Raw genomic sequence first — 18,614 nt, 5'->3', positions numbered from 1 at the left:
GGACCACTGCGTCAACACCACAAGCATGGCGAAGACGGTAATAAAATGATCGAGCTACACCATCATGTCGCTTAAGATACTGTGTTTGTGCCAAATCTGGGCATCCACTGACAATGTGTTGGACAGTCTCATTAAATTCATTGCTTAATCTAATTTCATATTTACTTTTTGATGCAGAATCACACATTGATGGTTTCGAGTGACTGGTGACTGGTCCTGAGCAACAAAGAGAAAGCCTTCTGTTTCACTTTTTAGGCCAGCCGACTTCATCCAAGCGAAGGACTCTGCGGGGTTGCTGATCCACACACTGCACATAAATAACATCGCCCAGAAAGCCTCTCCTTGAAAAACTGAGTCTGGGCCGACTTGATTTGGCACTTCGCTTGGTTGACACTCATTTCTGTACCGTCCAGCAGTACAGAACCATCAACATAATCAACGCTGACATTGAGATTATATCCAACATCCTTGGCTCGTATTAGAAAACTGTGGAATGCCTTGTTATCATCATGATAAATAATAATAATAATTATTATTATTGTTGTTATTATTATCATTGATGATGGCTAAAATGAAACAAGAGATGTTTTTTGATGGTGAAGTATTTGATACGGGTATCATGGTTGTGTTTTTGGACCTGGAGGTTGCTGTGTTTCGGCGACTGTTTTCAGCCCAGTGACGTTTTGAGGGTCAACTTTATTTTGCCTGGGAGTTTACTTGACGGCGGCCTGCTAATCGAGCCTGGACCAGACTATCAGTGTTTGATATCACAAGCAACGCCCGAAGCCGTCGGGTACTTTGCCACGCAATCAACCATCGAACCTGGCCATCCGATCCATTTGGTCTCCCCGTACGACAAGAACAGCTTATGAGGGAGTTATTGTAACTCGGAATCCCTTAATGGGTAATTCAAATTAGCGCATATACAGTATAAGGTCAAGGGCGGAAAACGCTGACTACTCCGGTCTGTGGATACTCGTTCACAGAAGAACCGGCCCCATGGATATTACAAGCCATGTAATCGAATTATGTAATTGCTAATGCGTTGTCTATCCTCTGTGCCAATCAATCACCTGCGTGAAGTTGTCAAGTCGGACTCTTAACAATGAAATTATCATGAATATATATATCCTCAGCACTTCAAACATATAAATATTAATATTTCCATGGATTTCAAATCAAATCAGTGCTAATTAGATCGATTATAGTTGTTCTACATCAAATTATAGCCATCACTATACATCACTGGGAGACAGTACCGAGAGCATTGGTAACTTGACGGCGCGGAGAAATCCCAATCGTCGTTACTGTTTGAATTTGATCGAAATTACAATATATGTGCGTGTAATTACATTAGAACATGAACGGTAATACCCTACTGTGATCAAACATTTCATTTATTCTGCTTTTCCACCGCAGTAGTCAAGTTGTGTATTCAGGGCAAACTGAGAGGCCACAGAACCATAAGTCAACATAATTACAACTTATATGTGTTTCTCCACCTGTGAAGATCAGGGGTCTTCAGCAACCCATGTTTGCCGTAAAAGGCGACTATGCTTGTCGTAAGACGCGACTAACAGGATCGGGTGGTCAGGCTCGCTGATTGGTTGATGCATGTCATCGATCCCAATTGCGTATATCGATGCTCATGATATTAATCACTGCATTGTCTGGTCCATACTCGATTATTTACAGACTGCCGTCATATAGCTGGGATATTGCTGAGTGCGGCGTTAAACAACAAACAAACCAACCTTATCTAACTGACAATGCATGATGTATTGACAATGCACTATTTTGTAATAATGAAACATTTGAGGTTGATATGAGTTTGTACAACATGTAAACCTCCTTGGAATGTATTAGTTTCTTAACTGAAAAAAAAGGAGTTTACAAACAAGCATAAATTAATTCTTATTTTCTACAACATTAAGGTTACAAGATGTACGAATATTGTTAGACTTTTGAAACATACCTTTATAGATCATATCATACTCACCTGCTCTGAATTGAGCTGGCGAGTTTTCAGTTCAGTGGGAGGACAGAGTAATTCAAGTTGAGTGAGGGTATGAGCCCTGTTGACTGTAATGTCCTCGTAAAATAGAACTGCGTGGGCAACTCACCATAACAGCTTGGGTGAAATGGTGTTTTTAATTTGCTAAATGTCATCTTTCAAATAACCGTAATTGGTTTTGTATTAGCTAGTTTGATCAAATAGAGATCAAACATTCGGTTGACGAAGTAAACCTCGCTTGTTCTGGGTTCTTATTTTAACCTATTACATAGTCCTCAAGTAACGTGACAGCGTGTCACAAGAAGCGAAAACTTTGATCGAGTAAGTTGGGTTTAACGCCGCTTTGAACAGTATTCCAGTAACACCACGGCGTGTCAGCTTCATGTGGGAGGAAAGCCTGACGTAATGCCGGTTTTAGACGTTTACCCACTCGGGTGAAACCCACAACCTTGAAATATAATAAACGCGGACTGGTCCAGATTTGAAAATGACATTTCATGCTTATAATTATGACAATCAATACTTTCTAGAAGATGAAGTCATTAAATAATTATAATAGCATCAGACATCTGCAGGCCAATAAACCCGATCTTGTCCTGTTTGACAAATCCAATGAAATCATTTATGTCATTGAATTCTCTGTCCCTTTTGACACTAATGTGACTGACAAGCTGCAGGAGACACATGGTAAATATGCAGACCTCGCTTTCGTAATGTCACGCTTGCATCGATCCCACATACCAAGGTGTCCGACTCCCCTTTGTTGTCGGTGCCTTAGGTTTGGTACCTCCCAATTTCTTGACTGACATTGGGAGAGCACCGGGTTTGCTGTCAGGAGTAGAACCCTTCAGACAATCTGGGTAATGCAGAAGGCTGCCACTTTGGAGAGTCGTCACATTCTCCGAAAGTTCTCGGTGGTTTCGACTTGGCAGCGCTTCCTGGGAGAAGTCCGATTCACTGTCTGGGCTGTGTGTAGAAGGGGCAAGGGCCCTTATCTGACGATGAGTCTAACCAGCCTAACTGTGCCAGGATCACCCAAAGTCTTTTTTCTGCATGCTTTTAATTTCAATCTGTATATCATAATAATATTCCACGTGTAACGCGCCGGAACTCCACAAAAACGTGCACATGGTGCCTTGGCAAAACCTAAAAGAGATTATATTTGAAAGATAGCATGATGTCTTAAACTGAGTGTACTTAGCATTGTCCCAAAGCCTCAAGTAGTCAGGCAGAGAATTTCGTAGCTGCTGCTACACTGAAAGACGATGACCAAAAGTTTTGATTTTATAAGTGGGGACAACTGGCAATTTTGAACGCGCACTTAATCAAGTAAAACTGACTCTAGGTTAATTATGCAAAATTAAGGAGAAATTATTTATCAACCATACCTTGGTTTAAGTAGGAGACATCTGTTGATTCCTGGAGTAGAATCAAAGGTGTCATCCCATCAGTCAGACATCCCACTTGTCAGACAGTTGTAGAAATGGTTGACTAATTACAACAGGTAATCCCCCTTTTCTGTTTTAGCAAAGTGTCTAACTGTGTGACTAAGACATGGTTTAAATTGAATGCTATCTTGCTTTTTAAAAATTTGTTGTTCTGAAAAAGAGAACAATACTGACATACTCGTCTTACACAATTCATTTGTATGCATCGTTGATTTAAAATCAATAGATAATTGAATGTACTTGGCATAACCATGAACATCTTGTTAGTGATAATCACCTCTAGATTAGATCAGGTGTACATGTAGGGAATTATTAAACAGGAATGCATCCACTTCAGACGTCAGATCGTTACAGTCATTTGATGTTCGCCATGATCTGAATATGTCTGACGGCAGAGGAAACCAGCAAAACCTTCATATTGTGGCATGGCGATAGGGCAGAAAAGGTAGTGCTGATTTCAGTCTGCTTATGTTTCCCATTTGAGATATCTTTAGCGAATGAGTAGGGTTTGTTACAATGTGGGGAATAGATCCCTGGCCTTCAGCATGACGGGTATACGATTTGACCAATAGGATCTGTTAGAAAAATATTGACCTGCCCTTGATTCGCATGTGATAAGCGGTAGATTTTTAGGCGATTACAGCTTCCGGTGCGTACACGCTCCACTCGCTACCCCACCGTCCCCCTAACCAGAGTCGATTGGACGATTCCGACTATATCGTTAGCATGTTTTATGAATCACTATCAAATAGTGAATATACCCTGTGTTCGCGAAGAGTTGAGTGTATCCTACCCCATCGTTGGCACCCATCACAAACACATGCAAATGCAAGTCAATTGTTCACCTGAAAAAGCACGTAAACATTGGGAAACATTTTGAAAAAAATACGGAATTCCAGATGCGTCAAATTTGGAAATGTCCACATATTTACCATAAAACCTTTGGGACCCGTGAAGATCCGGGTCTTCAGCAACCTGTGCTTGTCGTAAGAGGCGACTAACGGGATCGGGTGGTCAGGCTCGCCGACCTGGTTGATGTATATCATCGTATCCCTATCGCGTGGACCGATGCTCATGATATCAATCACTGGAACGTCTGGTCCAGACTCGATCATTTACAGACCGCCGTCAAAAAGCTGGAATGTTGCTGAGTGCGGCGTTAAACAAACCAACAAGCAACATCAAACGTTTCGAAAGCTTTACTGATGCATTGAATGTTGTAACATTGATGAGTGAGTGAGTGAGTATGGTTTTACGCCGCTTTTAGCAATATTCCAGCAATATCACGGGGGGGGGGGGGGGGGGGGGGGGACACCAGAAATGGGCTTCACACATTGTACCCATGTCGGGAATCGAACCCGGGTCTTCGGCGTGACGAGCGAACGCTTTAACCACCACCAGGCTACCCGACCGCCCCGTAACATTGATGAAACAACTGATGTGCCGTCGTCCCAAGACAAGAGAGTTAACTGACTATAAAAGTCCAGTTTCCACCCGTGCCGACCTAGGCTGGAGGAGTTATGGGCTTGATCGTACCGCCACCAGTGACTATTACGAGTTATGTCCCATCTATGTCGAATATTGCTTGACAAAAAGGGAAAGTTGACTATTGGAAAGTTGAAGTCATCCCCCTTGTCATAAAGTCTTGTGGAGTGTGTTTTGTCACTCTAAATATTTTTTGCATAGATCAAAATATGAAACTCATGAAGCAGTCTCTCTGGTCTCGCTCAGGCGGGTAAATCAGTGGAAGTGAATTGACTATTTGTGGGTTATTGAACGAGATCAGATCATAGATATAGCTGAAGTTAAAGTTAAACCTTCTTGGCCAAAATTACCATGTTTTGACTTTGACAATCCGAGTAGAAATTCTGATTTATATACAGAAGACGTTTCGAATTTAAACATGTTTCTATAAAATCAGGCAATACGTCAAGTATGGATAAGATGTATGAATATATATTTAAATTAGATGCGCAAATTCACTGGCATTTGCACAACACAAACTTACAACGAATGTACAATTAAACAAAACTCAGGTAATGATGACCAGGTAAATTGACACTTGTGACGATAACAGTCTCCGTAGCACATATGGTTGCATGAAAGACTACAAATGTAGAATTTGCAGGTTCATATCCTGCTAAGGGTTTAAAAATCTATTTGTCATAAATGTGTTGTTTCTGTGTGACTAATATTTTCTTTTATCAACCAGGAAGCTGTTAATAATTAACCCCCCCCCCCCCCCCCCCCCCCCCAAGTAGTCAATTTATTCTGATCTATATAGCTTATAGTGAAATAGTGTTTTGTTGTTTTGAAATCTGAAATATACATCACTATGGCAACATTGCCAATTTTCACACCTCCAAGAACTCTGTAAAAGGTACTTTTATATGAAATATTATATTATTATATTAAATATATATATATAATTATATCCTTGTTAATGTGAAAACTGTGAATGACTATGGCTTCCTCTTTGTAAGGGGGCGGTCGGGTAGCCGAGTGGTTATAGCGTTCGCTCGTCACGCCGATTCCCACCTGGGTACATGTGTTAAAGCCAATTTCTGGTGTCCCCGGCCGTGATATTGCTGGAACAATTACTAAAAGCGGCGTATAATCATACCCACTCACTCACTCCTCTTTGTAAAACGTACTTTTTACGTTGTGCTTTTTGTGTGGGAGAATTGTCAATGTTGCCACGGTGACGGCAAAGGAGTGTGTGAGTGAGTTGACTGACTATCCTTCTAACAACATTGAAGCAGCATCACGGGAGGTCCCCAGCATCACGTGATGCGTAAGAGGGCGACTAACGGGATCAGGGGTTTCAGTCTCGCTGACTTGGTTGAGGCATGTCATCGTATCCCACTTTCATAGATCGAGGCTCCATCACTGACCCAAACATGATTATTAACAGACCGCCGTCCTAGAGCTATAAGTTATAGACTAAAACTAAAACAGTTTATATTTCGGTTATTTACAAATAACGATATGCCGTCGCAATACACGAAATTTCAGTCCCGGAAGTGAATCTACGGCTGTAAACCAAACCTAAGGGAATAGACTCTATTTCATTAACTGCCTGGGGTATGCCACTAAACAAAAACTTAGCGCAACAGCTGACGACATTCGATGGGTCTTTGATTAGCTACCACCAAAAATCATTAGAAATAAAGTTTGATATATAATTCCACAAAACAGCATGACTTGACTTTTCTTAAAAGGCAGTTTAACAATAAGGTTAGTAAATATTCTGAAATTCATTTATCTAGACAAAAATACCTGTTGTTCTAGAGGACGCTTGGTGTAAGAACACGTACGGGTATTATTCATACGTATCTCACAATACCGGAATATGAATACCTATGACACGAATCACCTCTGATAATAAGTTTTCAAATATGAAGCTTATTTTCAAAATGTTCAGGTGTCCAGAATGTTTTCCTTCAACAGGCAGATAAGTCTTAAACAAACATGACAGTATAATATAGGCAAGGAAAGATAAAATCCGGTCAATATTGATTTCATTATATATCAATACCATAACCGGATTTCTTTTACCGGATAAAACCAGGACATATGCTAGTATCTAAAACTGCCGTATTGATGAACCGCGAAACACATACGCTCCGCGAATGAGCCTGTTACCACATCAATCCCCACAGCCTTACATGCACCATACCGTTTGTTCTAGACACACGAAAACGCCAGCACCCTTTCACGAATTCCTTGACGTTGTATGGACTATTTGTCGTGCTATAATGTTTGCGACTAGAAGAGCGGAATGTCTCACCACCGGAGTCCATTTCCGGCGCGCCACTCAGAAATCAATACGCGAGCGTTTGCCACTGTGACAGCTCTCTGGGACGTAGGATTTCAAGCAACAAACTTCCCTTTCCTTTTATTAAAGGGTTCTTGAGAAACCACAGTCCTTCAGAAGGATTTTAGGAATCAGAACGTGGTCGGCCTCTATTGAAGCAGGGTGAAAATTACTTTGACAGACAGAAATTGTAGTGTAGTAATTCATTCTCCGATCCACTAGAGGGCGCCGTGAAAGACGTGCTGCTCCGTTTTCAACTCCTATCGAACTTCATGCGGTGTTTGTTGGGTAGTTGTTTTCTTTGTTTTAAGGGGATTGAATCTGAATTTTAAAATCTTGCCGGATAAAACACGCGCCTGTTTGACAGGTTGTTCATTGCTGTATAGTTTGAGTTTCCCCTGTCTTTTATGTCAGTGTAATTTGGAAATCAGGATGATAGGTCGCTTTTTAAATTTGTTGCCAAATGTCAGTTTGACGAGAACGATTAAACTTTTTGATCACCTTTTGTTAAGGCATTTGAAGAAAATTGAAATCCAAAGGCAATAGTTATGCTCGAAAAGTAACATCGCCCATCGTACTGCCCAGACTTCTTGTTGCAATGATAAAAATATTTGAAGAATTAGACCCCATCTACTGATAATTAGTGAGTGAGTTGGTTCGACGCCGTTTTTGCAGTAATCCAGCATAACCACGTCGGTAGACGCCAAGAAAGGTCTACTTTCACACATTATTGCTCTGCTGGAATCGAACTCGAGACTCTGGCGTGACGAGCGAGCGTTGATTTTTATTTAAACATATTTATTCACTAGGAGTGAACGGGATTGGGGGACAAGTTCTTCCAACTTAGAATGCCCTCTCCCTGGTATTTACAAAATATTCACAATTTCAAATTGAGAGAGAGAGAGAGAGAGAGAGAGAGAGAGAGAGAGAGAGAGAGAGAGAGAGAGAGAGAGAGAGAGAGACATTGTTGAATGAACAGTTCTTTACACAAATCTTTTAGTTGTACATATATAGTGTTGTACTGCCTTAAATATAGCTTCATTTTCTGTAACAACGTGATCTGCATTGCCGTGTAACAGTAAGTGTACATCAATAGGTATGTTATGAACAATATTTTTAAGGCTGTTTCACATAATTTCACGCTGATGACTGAACAATGGACATTCCATGAGATAATGATATGCATTTTCACATGTATTCGAACATGTACAGTTCGGATGATCTTTTATACCAATTCTATATAAATCATAATTCAACTGACTGCACATGTATCTCAGTTTTGTGTGTAAGATATTATATTTTCTTTTTCCATAAGCGAAGTACGCAGGTGACGTGGGGTGGTGCTTTTGTAGCGAATTTTTAAAGCAAGAAATCGTAGAATTTCGATCTGATAACGGAATAGAGTTCCACAATCGGATAGACGATGGGTAAAAGGATTCACACGAATGTCTTAGTCTTGTGAGAGGAACACTGATGTTTTAAGAGTTTCTGAGACTGTATGAGTTTTTTGCAGCAACGGTTTTGGGTAGAATATCTGTTAGATAGGAAGGGGCCATGTTATGATTAATTTTGAAGAAAAGACAAAGTTTGCGTTTCTTTCTACGCTCAACTAAGGGTTCCCAACCGGTTTCGTAATATAATGAATGCCGGGGGGCATATTTAGGTAGACCAGTTACAATGCGTGCAGCTTCTAATTGTAATTGTTCTAATTTCTCACTTTGTCCTTCGGTGCAACCATCCCAAACCTCATATGCGTATTCAAAGTGTGGTCTTATGAACATTTTATATATATTGTTAATAGTATTTCTGTGAAGTAGATGTTTGAGTTTTGTCATTGAGTAAATCATCTTGGAAGTTGTTTTAATTATGGTATCTATATGACAAGGCCATTTGCCACTGGCTTCAAGTATAACACCCAGGTGCTTATGACTGTTTACAGAGCTGATTTCTTTTCCGTTGAAATACAGTTTTAGACCTCCGTTGTGGTCTTTGCGAGAGAATATAACCGACTTGGTCTTATCGGGATTGTAAGTTATGAGCCAAAGTTTCGCCCATTCACTTAAGATTGCTAAATTTGTGCTAAAGGAACGTTCCAGTACACTGTTATCATTGGATGACATGCCAACCGATGTATCGTCGGCAAACAGTCTTGTCATACAGTCTAATTTATCAGCAATGTCATTTACATAAACAATAAAGAGTAAAGGACCAAGCACAGACCCCTGTGGCACGCCAGCCTTCGTGTATCTTGGTTTGGATATTTCCCCATTCACAAATACGCTTTGGCTACGATTACTTATGTAACTGGTAATCCATTTTAACAATTGGCCTTTTATACCATACCTCTCTAATGTATACATAAGCCCACTGTGCCATACACGATCAAAGGCTTTTGATACATCACAGAATACAATACAATAGTTTTCTTTGTTATCTAACGCTGTACAAATTTGGTGGTAAAGTTCTATTAGTTGATGGACAGTTGAGTGACCAGCCTGAAACCCAGATTGGTACTTATACAACAATTTGTTCTCATGAAAAGCAAACGTTTTAACCACCAGGCTGATCCTTCCCCTTACTATTTTTTTAATTAAAGGATGTAACCTGACTGTTATATTTACTATTCCAAAGAAGTTAAAGAACATTAGATTCTTTCATATTACCATAGTTATTCTTTATACATACTAACGCTTGTACTCCGGGGTCCCTTTTTGTCCCAGCAGCCGAGTAGTATTGGGCTTGTGGACACAATATGTGACATGGTTGACTGTGTCAATCAAAGGCTCAGACTCGATTATTCATCATGTCTTCGTGATATAACTCACTATCTTACGGGGGCACGGGTGGCCCAGTCGTCAAAGGCGCCGCGATTCGCTGTGCAGAGTTGCGTCCCTTGGGCAGGCCAGAAACCTATGATTGTGGGTTCGAATCCCGGTTCTCCCCGATTATGTTTCTAGGTTTGTCAGCAGCATACCCGTGCTCGTGGGTTTCACCTAAGTGGTAAACGTCTGAGACCTGCATCACTTCGGGCTTTCCTCCCACATTAAGCTGACACGCCGTGATATAACTGGAATACTGTTAAAAGCGGCGCTAAAACCAGCTCACTCACTCACTCACTATCTTACACACCGTGTTCTGTGACGACACCTAAGTACACCGTAAAATGAGTTTAGGTCGTTAACACGCGCCACCCTAAAATGTACATGATTGTGTTTTATTGTTCACGTTTAGGATCTATGCAATGAGCTCAGGTACGTCACTGCAGAGTCACAACATACCGACATCTTCGCGTTTCTTTGCTGGTGGCCCAGTCGTATAAGTCCGCTCGAAGCTCGAACTTATTCACTCATTCTTAAAATGTTTAGCATTGTGGTTAACTATTAATACGTTAGCAACAACGTGGTGATTATACCTTACAGTCAGTGACTGTGACATTTCATAGTTGCCTCCTTTTCAGGAGTCACAGCGGATCAGTCGGTTTATAAAATTACTGAAGAGCATTGAGTTAGTTTGAGCTGTTTTTAAGTTAAGATGAGCACTTGGGGAATTTCATCATCGGAGATAAATTATCATTAGACGTGTATATTATTATGTCATATCATATAAGTCTTAAGTGATTAATCACATTCATATTTTCATAATATTCTCCAGTCTAGATATGATACACGTTACAACTTATGATACATTACAGGCGTCTAGTTTAATTTGGAAGTCCTTGGTGTTTACACTTCCCTATTGCAATGCTTCTCTTGACGATTTGCCTCTAGGCCATCACAGAGCTTCAAAACCAGTTTACAATCTTGACCAAACTGTCAGACGAACCAATCATGAATCTAACCATCTTGAACATGGTTAGATAGATTTTTGTTTTTGTTTAGGCTTGTATTGTATTGTGTTCTAACAGTGAAAGTTCGCCCTTAATGTTTAAAGGTTTGTCAGCACCATACCCGTGCTCGTGGGTTTCACCAAAGAGTTAACGTCAAACATCACTTAGGGTTTTTCTACCACATCAAGCTGACATACTGTTAGAGGTGTTATAATCAACTCACTCACTCGGTGGAAGTACTCTGATTTAACTCGGTTAATTGTTTGGTACTCTATGTCTTGATCAGTATTGTCAAACAAGCATCTCTCGTGTGCCTGTACATTCGATACGTCTGTTATATTCTTAGTTTGGAAATAGAAATATATGCGTGAAGGTCAATACGTCAACGTATCTCAGCCATCCCCAGATATTATCAAGAAAGGTTTCTTATTGGCCATGATGGATGACCCTATGTCTACAACTGATATCTCACCTGTCATCTTTCAGTGAATAAATAGCGATAACCTCGTTATGACATGTATACGCGCAATTTACACATAGACATTCACGAGAGAAGTAAACCCGTAAGGACTTCTTTAATCACATGCAAATTTGGCCTGATATGACAGCGGTTTGCTGACATCAACGTTTGAGTGAGTGCGTGAGTGAGTGCGTGAGTGAGTGAGTGAGTGAGTGAGTGAGTGAGTGGGTTGCTTTTCTACTCGCTTTCAACAGTTTCAGTTTTATGTTGGAGGAAAGCCATATATAATGCAGGTCGCAGAAGTTTACATCTTTGGTGAAACCTACATGTAGGACGCTGGCATCATAATGCTGACGTTGGAATCATAATCATGGAGACAATAGAATTTGAACCGACGATCATCGGATCCTGTAACGAATGAAGAAAACAACAACTGGGCCTTAGGTCATTTGGAGTTCATCAAGGCAGTTCACCTGGTGGACGTTTGACATTGTCGGGGTTCGACGCACACGACGTTAGCCAGTAGGTCCTTACAGGCACATCATCTTCCCATTGATCAGAAGAACTAGAGGCTTGTATGACATGGACCGCTTACAAACATTGTCTTTCGGAGGCCGACACTTCTTCATGACGGTTACTTGAGATTAAAGGAAGAAGAATACTTTCAAAATATTCTAACCTCATGCGCAGGAACTTGTTCTGCATCATTTAGTTAGTTCAGCAGTTTGCATGTATATCTAGAATGTACAAAAATCTATGACAGTCTCCAATAATGGTTCGTTGAAAACATTTTGTATGTTTGTATTGACGAACTTCAAAGAATCTGTAGAAATGCAGTCTTTATTTAAGTAGTTGACGGGATGAGTCAAATGGCATTCAAAGAAAAAGATCCACATCATGCTTTATCTACAAAATGGACATTTCCTTACCCTATCCCACCTACATATGTGCATTAACACTAAACGAAAACTTAAGCTGAGTATATACTGTGACAGTTTTCTCAGAATATAACAACAGTGACGGAAACTGGACATATTTTGAAGGTGAAAGAACAGTTTCTGTCAAGCAGTGTTTAAGGTAAAACGTAAAGAATGTACAAGTCATGTAAAGAACGAACCTCAGATGAACCTAAACCTTCTGTGACCCCAGCCGTGTCATTTACAAACCCTGTGTTGCACCAATCCATTAAGGCACTATCGATACTGAGGAGTGCAGGGATTAACACAGTTCCATACTCACTGTACCATTACCTCGCAGAGAATAAATGTACGTAGACTTTTGTTTCGGATACAAACATCAACTTAATAGATCAGATTTCCAAAATTTCTGTAGACAGACATGACAGATGGAAGTTAAACGAAGTTCTTGAAGGGAGTCATCGAGTGTAACAGAAACACAGAACACTATACAATGTGTACTCAAATAATTGTATGTTATGCGAAGTATATTTTATCAAGACGTTGTGGAGTCGACGTGTGCAGAAAGAGAATTCCACTGTTACGTATTTAGGCCACGTGCTACTTTCGGTCTTTCAGCCTTTTAGTGTCACTCGATGACGATCTTTAAGCCTGACAGTTGTCGGCAGCACTTCTTTAACACGGAAGACAAATTCCACTCATGCTTTCATTCCCAGTTCAAGTTAATTTTCCCCAACGTAACCACTGATGGGAAAACAACCTGTTCAGTGCTTTCTATGACCGGATGTGATGTCACGTTTCCCGAGTTTGCGCAGTCTAGAGCGTATTTCTTCTTCTTGTCTGATCTCATCTCTCGAATGCAGCATCTGCGCCAACACCTCTAGTTCTTGACTAATCGACAGAACACCGCGTCGTCTTGGTGACCAACCACTACGCCGCTCTCGCATAACGACGGCACTTTCGCCGGCTACTTTTGGCTTCGTTTCGTCATTTTCGGTGTAACTCCGCGTCTCCGCTATCGCACATGAGATGCATAACCACAGGACGAATATCGATGTCATGGCTGAAAAAGATATAGCAATATAAAATGTCGGGTTTGAATGTCGTCCGCACTCAAATGGGCGATGAGGTGTGGCAAATGCTTCCACTGATTTTATGAACGGTTCCAACTAGTACTGATTTCGCACTCGGAAGACCTTGTAATAACAAATAAATGATTATGTATGAATTAATTAAAAGCACACCTTGATCCATTGGTCGGAATTATGATATAGCATGCGACTGAGCACGGAGCACTTTCTTGTCCCATATATTTAAATATTTTAAGGCTCTAAACACACCACACACCACACACAAAAAGGGGACGCTGTCGTTATGTTTGTAAACGTGTAACGGGCGATACAGAACTATTAGGATAACTTTAAAACTTAAGGGTCTATTTGTAGTCCTTCACGTAACTACCTGTGCTACGGAGACTGTTGTCACAAATGTCAATTTTCCTAATCACCATTGATTATGCCATGCATGTGCCAGGGAATCTGATTTGCACATCTTGTTTAAACATATATTATGCGACCTATCCATATTTGAGTTAATACCCAATGATATGCATTTTATTTAAACATATTTAGATTATTAGGATAGTACACACCGATAGGCATTTTGTCGTAAACATGTATAAATTCTAAACATACTAAATTTTACTGATCTTCAAACACGAAAGATGTTCAAACTCTAAACATGTTTACAAATTAAACATGTTATATACATGTATGTTGTGCTAAAGCTGGGATACGATAGCTCATTTAATATGTTTAGACCCAAAGAAACGAAACATTCCTAAAAATGTTTAGATCTATACATTTGTTGTATACGTTTACAATCTAAACACATTATTTTACAGTGTACCCACAATTATCCATAAAAAGTATATAGAAGTGGGTGCGTCTAGCAAAAATCGACGTATGAGACACACAGTTCAGTATGTAAATAACAACAAACAAGAAAACAAGTAAGCAAGCAAATAAAAAAAATAAACAACCAATAATTCAACAATATATTACAATTCACTAGTCAACGAAAAAGAGTTGAAAGACATATATACATGGCAGAGGACAAATGATATTAAGGTTAATCTGAATGGGACAAGATCATGTTTCCATATGCTGTTTGAGACAGGGATTTACTTATTATAGGTGTAAAAAAACCGTCATATTAGGGAAGACGGTGCTTTCAGATCAGTCTTGTAAATGTTGCAGAAAATTGAAAAAAGTAGCAATTACTGTAAATTAAAGTAAATAATGTTCTTATTTTTCCTTAGAAAAGATGCACATATTTGAAGTGTAGGATTTTAGAGACAAATAGCCATTATTTGTTTAAAGCAGAATACGTTTGCCTTGTCCATTACATGATATAATTCTGACTGATTCGTATGTCCGTCAAAACCGGACCACATTTACGACCCCGAAGTTATATATACTGGGCATGACAGATTAACTATAGTTTTTTGAAAAAAATGGGTGTTCTTTCACTTCTTTTGGGTATTACAAAAATGAAAAAAGCATATTTGAACATGCGATTTCATACAACCTGACACTCGCCATCTATTATTATTTCTTCACTCATTGCCTCATCTCTTGGTACATTTGTGTGGTCACTTCAATCTTTCAGTCGTTGTCCATTTCGAAGGTTCTCTATCGATGAACTGGGGTCATTATGTACCATATTACAAGTTGTGGGAATTCCATGTTTATCAGCGCGCACACGATTGTAGAACTCATATAAAGCTATGTATGTAAGAGGTGTTCGAAATGAAACCTTTTGATAAAACCACACATTTCCATGAGACGCATGTGCAATTCCGCTTCTCTCCACTGATGTACTCAAATATGCATGAGTTCTTTCTATATATCTCTTTTAACGATTAAATTAGTGAAAATAGCAATAAACTGTTCCCATCGCATCAGCTGTGACGTGCACAACCGCTCCTTACTTCCGTTGATTCTGAACAAGATCGGAACTCACTCTGTGCAAGAAATTAGATCATTTGATTTTTTTTCCTAAGCGATAAAACACAACTTTTGTTTCCCAAACTCGTAAATCCGCTGTCGATCGACATCAGCTAATTATAGAACAAACACGCTAATAACAAAGCTTTCTATCAAATCACCCAGATACGAGGCCTCCTTGCGAACAGGACGACATCAATGAAAGCCATCCTCTAATGATATCGCCACCACATAACTTAGTGTAGGAGCATCTTTGGAGACTCGTTTATAAGAGACGATTTGGAGTTATTACCATCATTTCCCTTCGACTGCAATCGAGTTGTGGGGAAGGGAAACAATTTCCTGAACTTATTCCTCGAAATCTTTAATTTGGTGGTTTTCGTTTTTAAGTGGAGTAAAAGTAATATAATAAAAATTCAATCCGCACTATCCACTTTAAGAAGACAGAAACGTGAGACACGCCAGCGTCATTGCCGTGAACAACCACACCACAATAAGGACAGATGTTGTTTTTCACCGATTTTGATTTGCTCGTTGGTCGAAAATAATTCATTGTACAGGATTTGTTTTTTCATCGTAAAGTTTGATTTGGTTAGATAGGTAATAAACCATAATGATAAGGATTTTTTTTAGTCACTTAAAAATTCCTTTGATTATGTTTATTGTCAAAGCGATCTTTACCGTCGGCAGTGTCAACAAAGTTGTCATTCTGATTCATTTCTTCTTAATTTACCATTTTGAAGTCGGCAGATCCGAAAACCAAACACAAAATGTAAGGCTTAAACGGCATGCAGAACAGATCACTTAATTAAATAAAAAAAGAATAAGCGACCGACCTTTGGATATTTTGAAAAAAACAATTGTTCCCAAAAAGATAAATTTGGCTCAGGTTTTACATGAAAGAAAATGTTCGCTGGACATTTTGGATTTCCTGATAAAATGAAAAATTGTGCTGTGCGAGTATCTTTATGCCATCTCAGATACAGTCACCCTCCGGCCACGCCAGACGATGTTTGTGTGGTTATAAATATATATTGCATCAGCGTAGATACGTCCCATATGACATATAACGCTCCGCCGTCTCTCGGCTATGCACGGGTATTGGTGAACTAACACATTGTGAATCACATCACACATGACTAGAATATGGCATGCGTAAATAGTGGACAAATGAAACTTTTAAGTTGTTTGACAAAAAGTGATTTAAATTCCGTACTTTGTTTCGTTTTTGTATCTATTATCTAAAGAAAACATCTACCATCTTTTTCCTTTGAAACAATGCATTATCCAATAAATAAAATCCACAAAGCCCTTTCCATATTCATAAAAACAAATCTGTGCTCAAAACATCAATGGATGATTTTACAATGGCTATATTTATCAACGTGCTAAGTTGTGAAAGAAATGAAGTAAATCACATTCAGAACCGAACCGAAAAAGATTTTGTGACTAACCTTCAATCTTGCAGAAACTTCAGCGATAATCCCACGACAAACTTGACAAGATCAGCTTGTCTGTTCCTCTGTTACAAGCACCGTTCCGCCTGAAACGTTACCCTGGTAAAGTCCACAGTTTTATACCTGATACAAACTTGTTGACGCCTCTTCACTTACCGGTAGTCCGCTATTGATCTGGCCTGACGGTTTCAAAGGCTGTAGACGCAGGTGTCCTGGAGAACGACGATTGGTGTCAACAGCTTGGGCGTTTGCCCGTCTCCGGGGATTGTTCGTATTCAATCAATTTAGATACAGCTATGCGCACGTGGGCATGAATGTATGAATATCAAGTGTGATTTGTATTGGGAGTTCGTTGAAGATAAAATACTTGTTATCATGAAATAAAGTGCCCATTGATCTCATCTGTTGTGATAAAACTGATGTTGCTTTAACCAACATAATGAGAACAATGAAGGCTCCATATAAACAAAAAAAACAAAAAAGCCCAACAAAAAACCAAAAAACCAAATAGGACTTCAGAGACGGTTAAACAACTGTCACATTGCAAACAATGATGTATTCTTAAAATGCTTTCTTCGATTAAGAAGTGAAAAACAGATTTGGACAAATAACTAATTAACAAATTTATGAATATATTTCACTTAAAGCTAATTTTCATTCGCTCGTTCGTTTTTCAATTGCCATTACCTAATTAGTTGATTAGTTTCCTTGTGTGTTGCTTTAAACATGATATATTACAAGCAGTATGTATCACACGCGATATCTTTTAAAGATGTAAAGTGGGTACGCCATCCATTACTTGAGATACTTATCAATGTCAATTGGCTTGCTTGTTACTAATTAAGATGCGGTTCAATGAAGCTCGAGATTGAATTGGGACGTTATTAAAACCCCCCTGTGCCAGTTAACCAACGTTTTTGTAAATATTGCCTGGATGTGTAGAAGATGAAACTCACTTTCTCCTCCACTGCTCACTTTATGACGATATCCGTGTTACCCACCTTCCACAAGTATTTAACCCCACAAATGGCAACTTAAATAACTATACTGAGCTCGTATATATTTTAAATGATTATAATATTATTTCAACACCAGGTAGTATGTGCTACAAAATGGCTGTCCGAAGAAAATCTCACTACCAATAACACCATATATATTTATACTGCTTTTTATATGTTTTTACTCAATTTGTTTTACTATCTATTATGTATGGTCTCTTATAACCCACATCGTGGGTGGCAGAGATACTTTATAGTGTACTTTTATAATAATGTATGTGCCTATAACCTGTATCTCCGATGAGACAAAAATAAACAATTTGTCATTGTCATTGTCACTAATTTCCACCTGCCGCTCGTATTGCATAATTCGGGCACGTTGGGCACTACGTCTAATAGGCCACACCTCCTTTTGCTTCCACATTAATGGGGGGCACGGGTGGCCGCGTATCGCTGTGCAGACTTGCGTCCCTTGGGCACGCCAGAAACCTTTGATTGTAGGTTCGATTCATGGTCCGCCCCGATAATGTTTCTAGGTTTGTCAGCACCATACCCGTGCTCGTGGGTTTCACCCAAGTGGTAAACGTCTGAGACCTGCATCACTTCGGGCTTTCCTCACACATTAAGCTGACAAGCCGTGATATAGCTGAAATAATATTAAAAGCGGCG

General features: G+C 39.5%; 1 protein-coding gene across 3 annotated transcripts in view; it reads right to left on the bottom strand.

The window, feature by feature from the left end:
• The window catches only part of LOC139466001 (uncharacterized), a 100,810-nt gene extending 83,687 nt beyond the window's left edge, over window positions 1-17,123 (bottom strand). The window contains exons 1-2 of one of the 3 annotated variants that reach the window (XR_011653184.1): window positions 16,945-17,034; window positions 12,856-13,545 (exon numbers count right to left, since the gene is read on the bottom strand). The gene's annotated coding sequence lies outside the window, so the exon portion shown is untranslated. Of the gene's footprint in view, window positions 1-12,855; window positions 13,546-16,944; window positions 17,035-17,103 lie in introns of those variants that run through there. The other 2 variants (XM_071248046.1, XM_071248032.1) reach the window with 2 other exon arrangements.
• Window positions 17,124-18,614: the final 1,491 nt, after the last annotated feature.

Source organism: Haliotis cracherodii, unplaced genomic scaffold, assembly GCF_022045235.1.
Source record: "Haliotis cracherodii isolate W230 unplaced genomic scaffold, xgHalCrac1.p SCAF_1, whole genome shotgun sequence".
NCBI classification, from domain to species: Eukaryota; Metazoa; Mollusca; class Gastropoda; order Lepetellida; family Haliotidae; genus Haliotis; species Haliotis cracherodii.
Note: the sequence above shows the minus strand (reverse complement) of the source record. Positions and strands in the feature narration are given on the sequence as shown.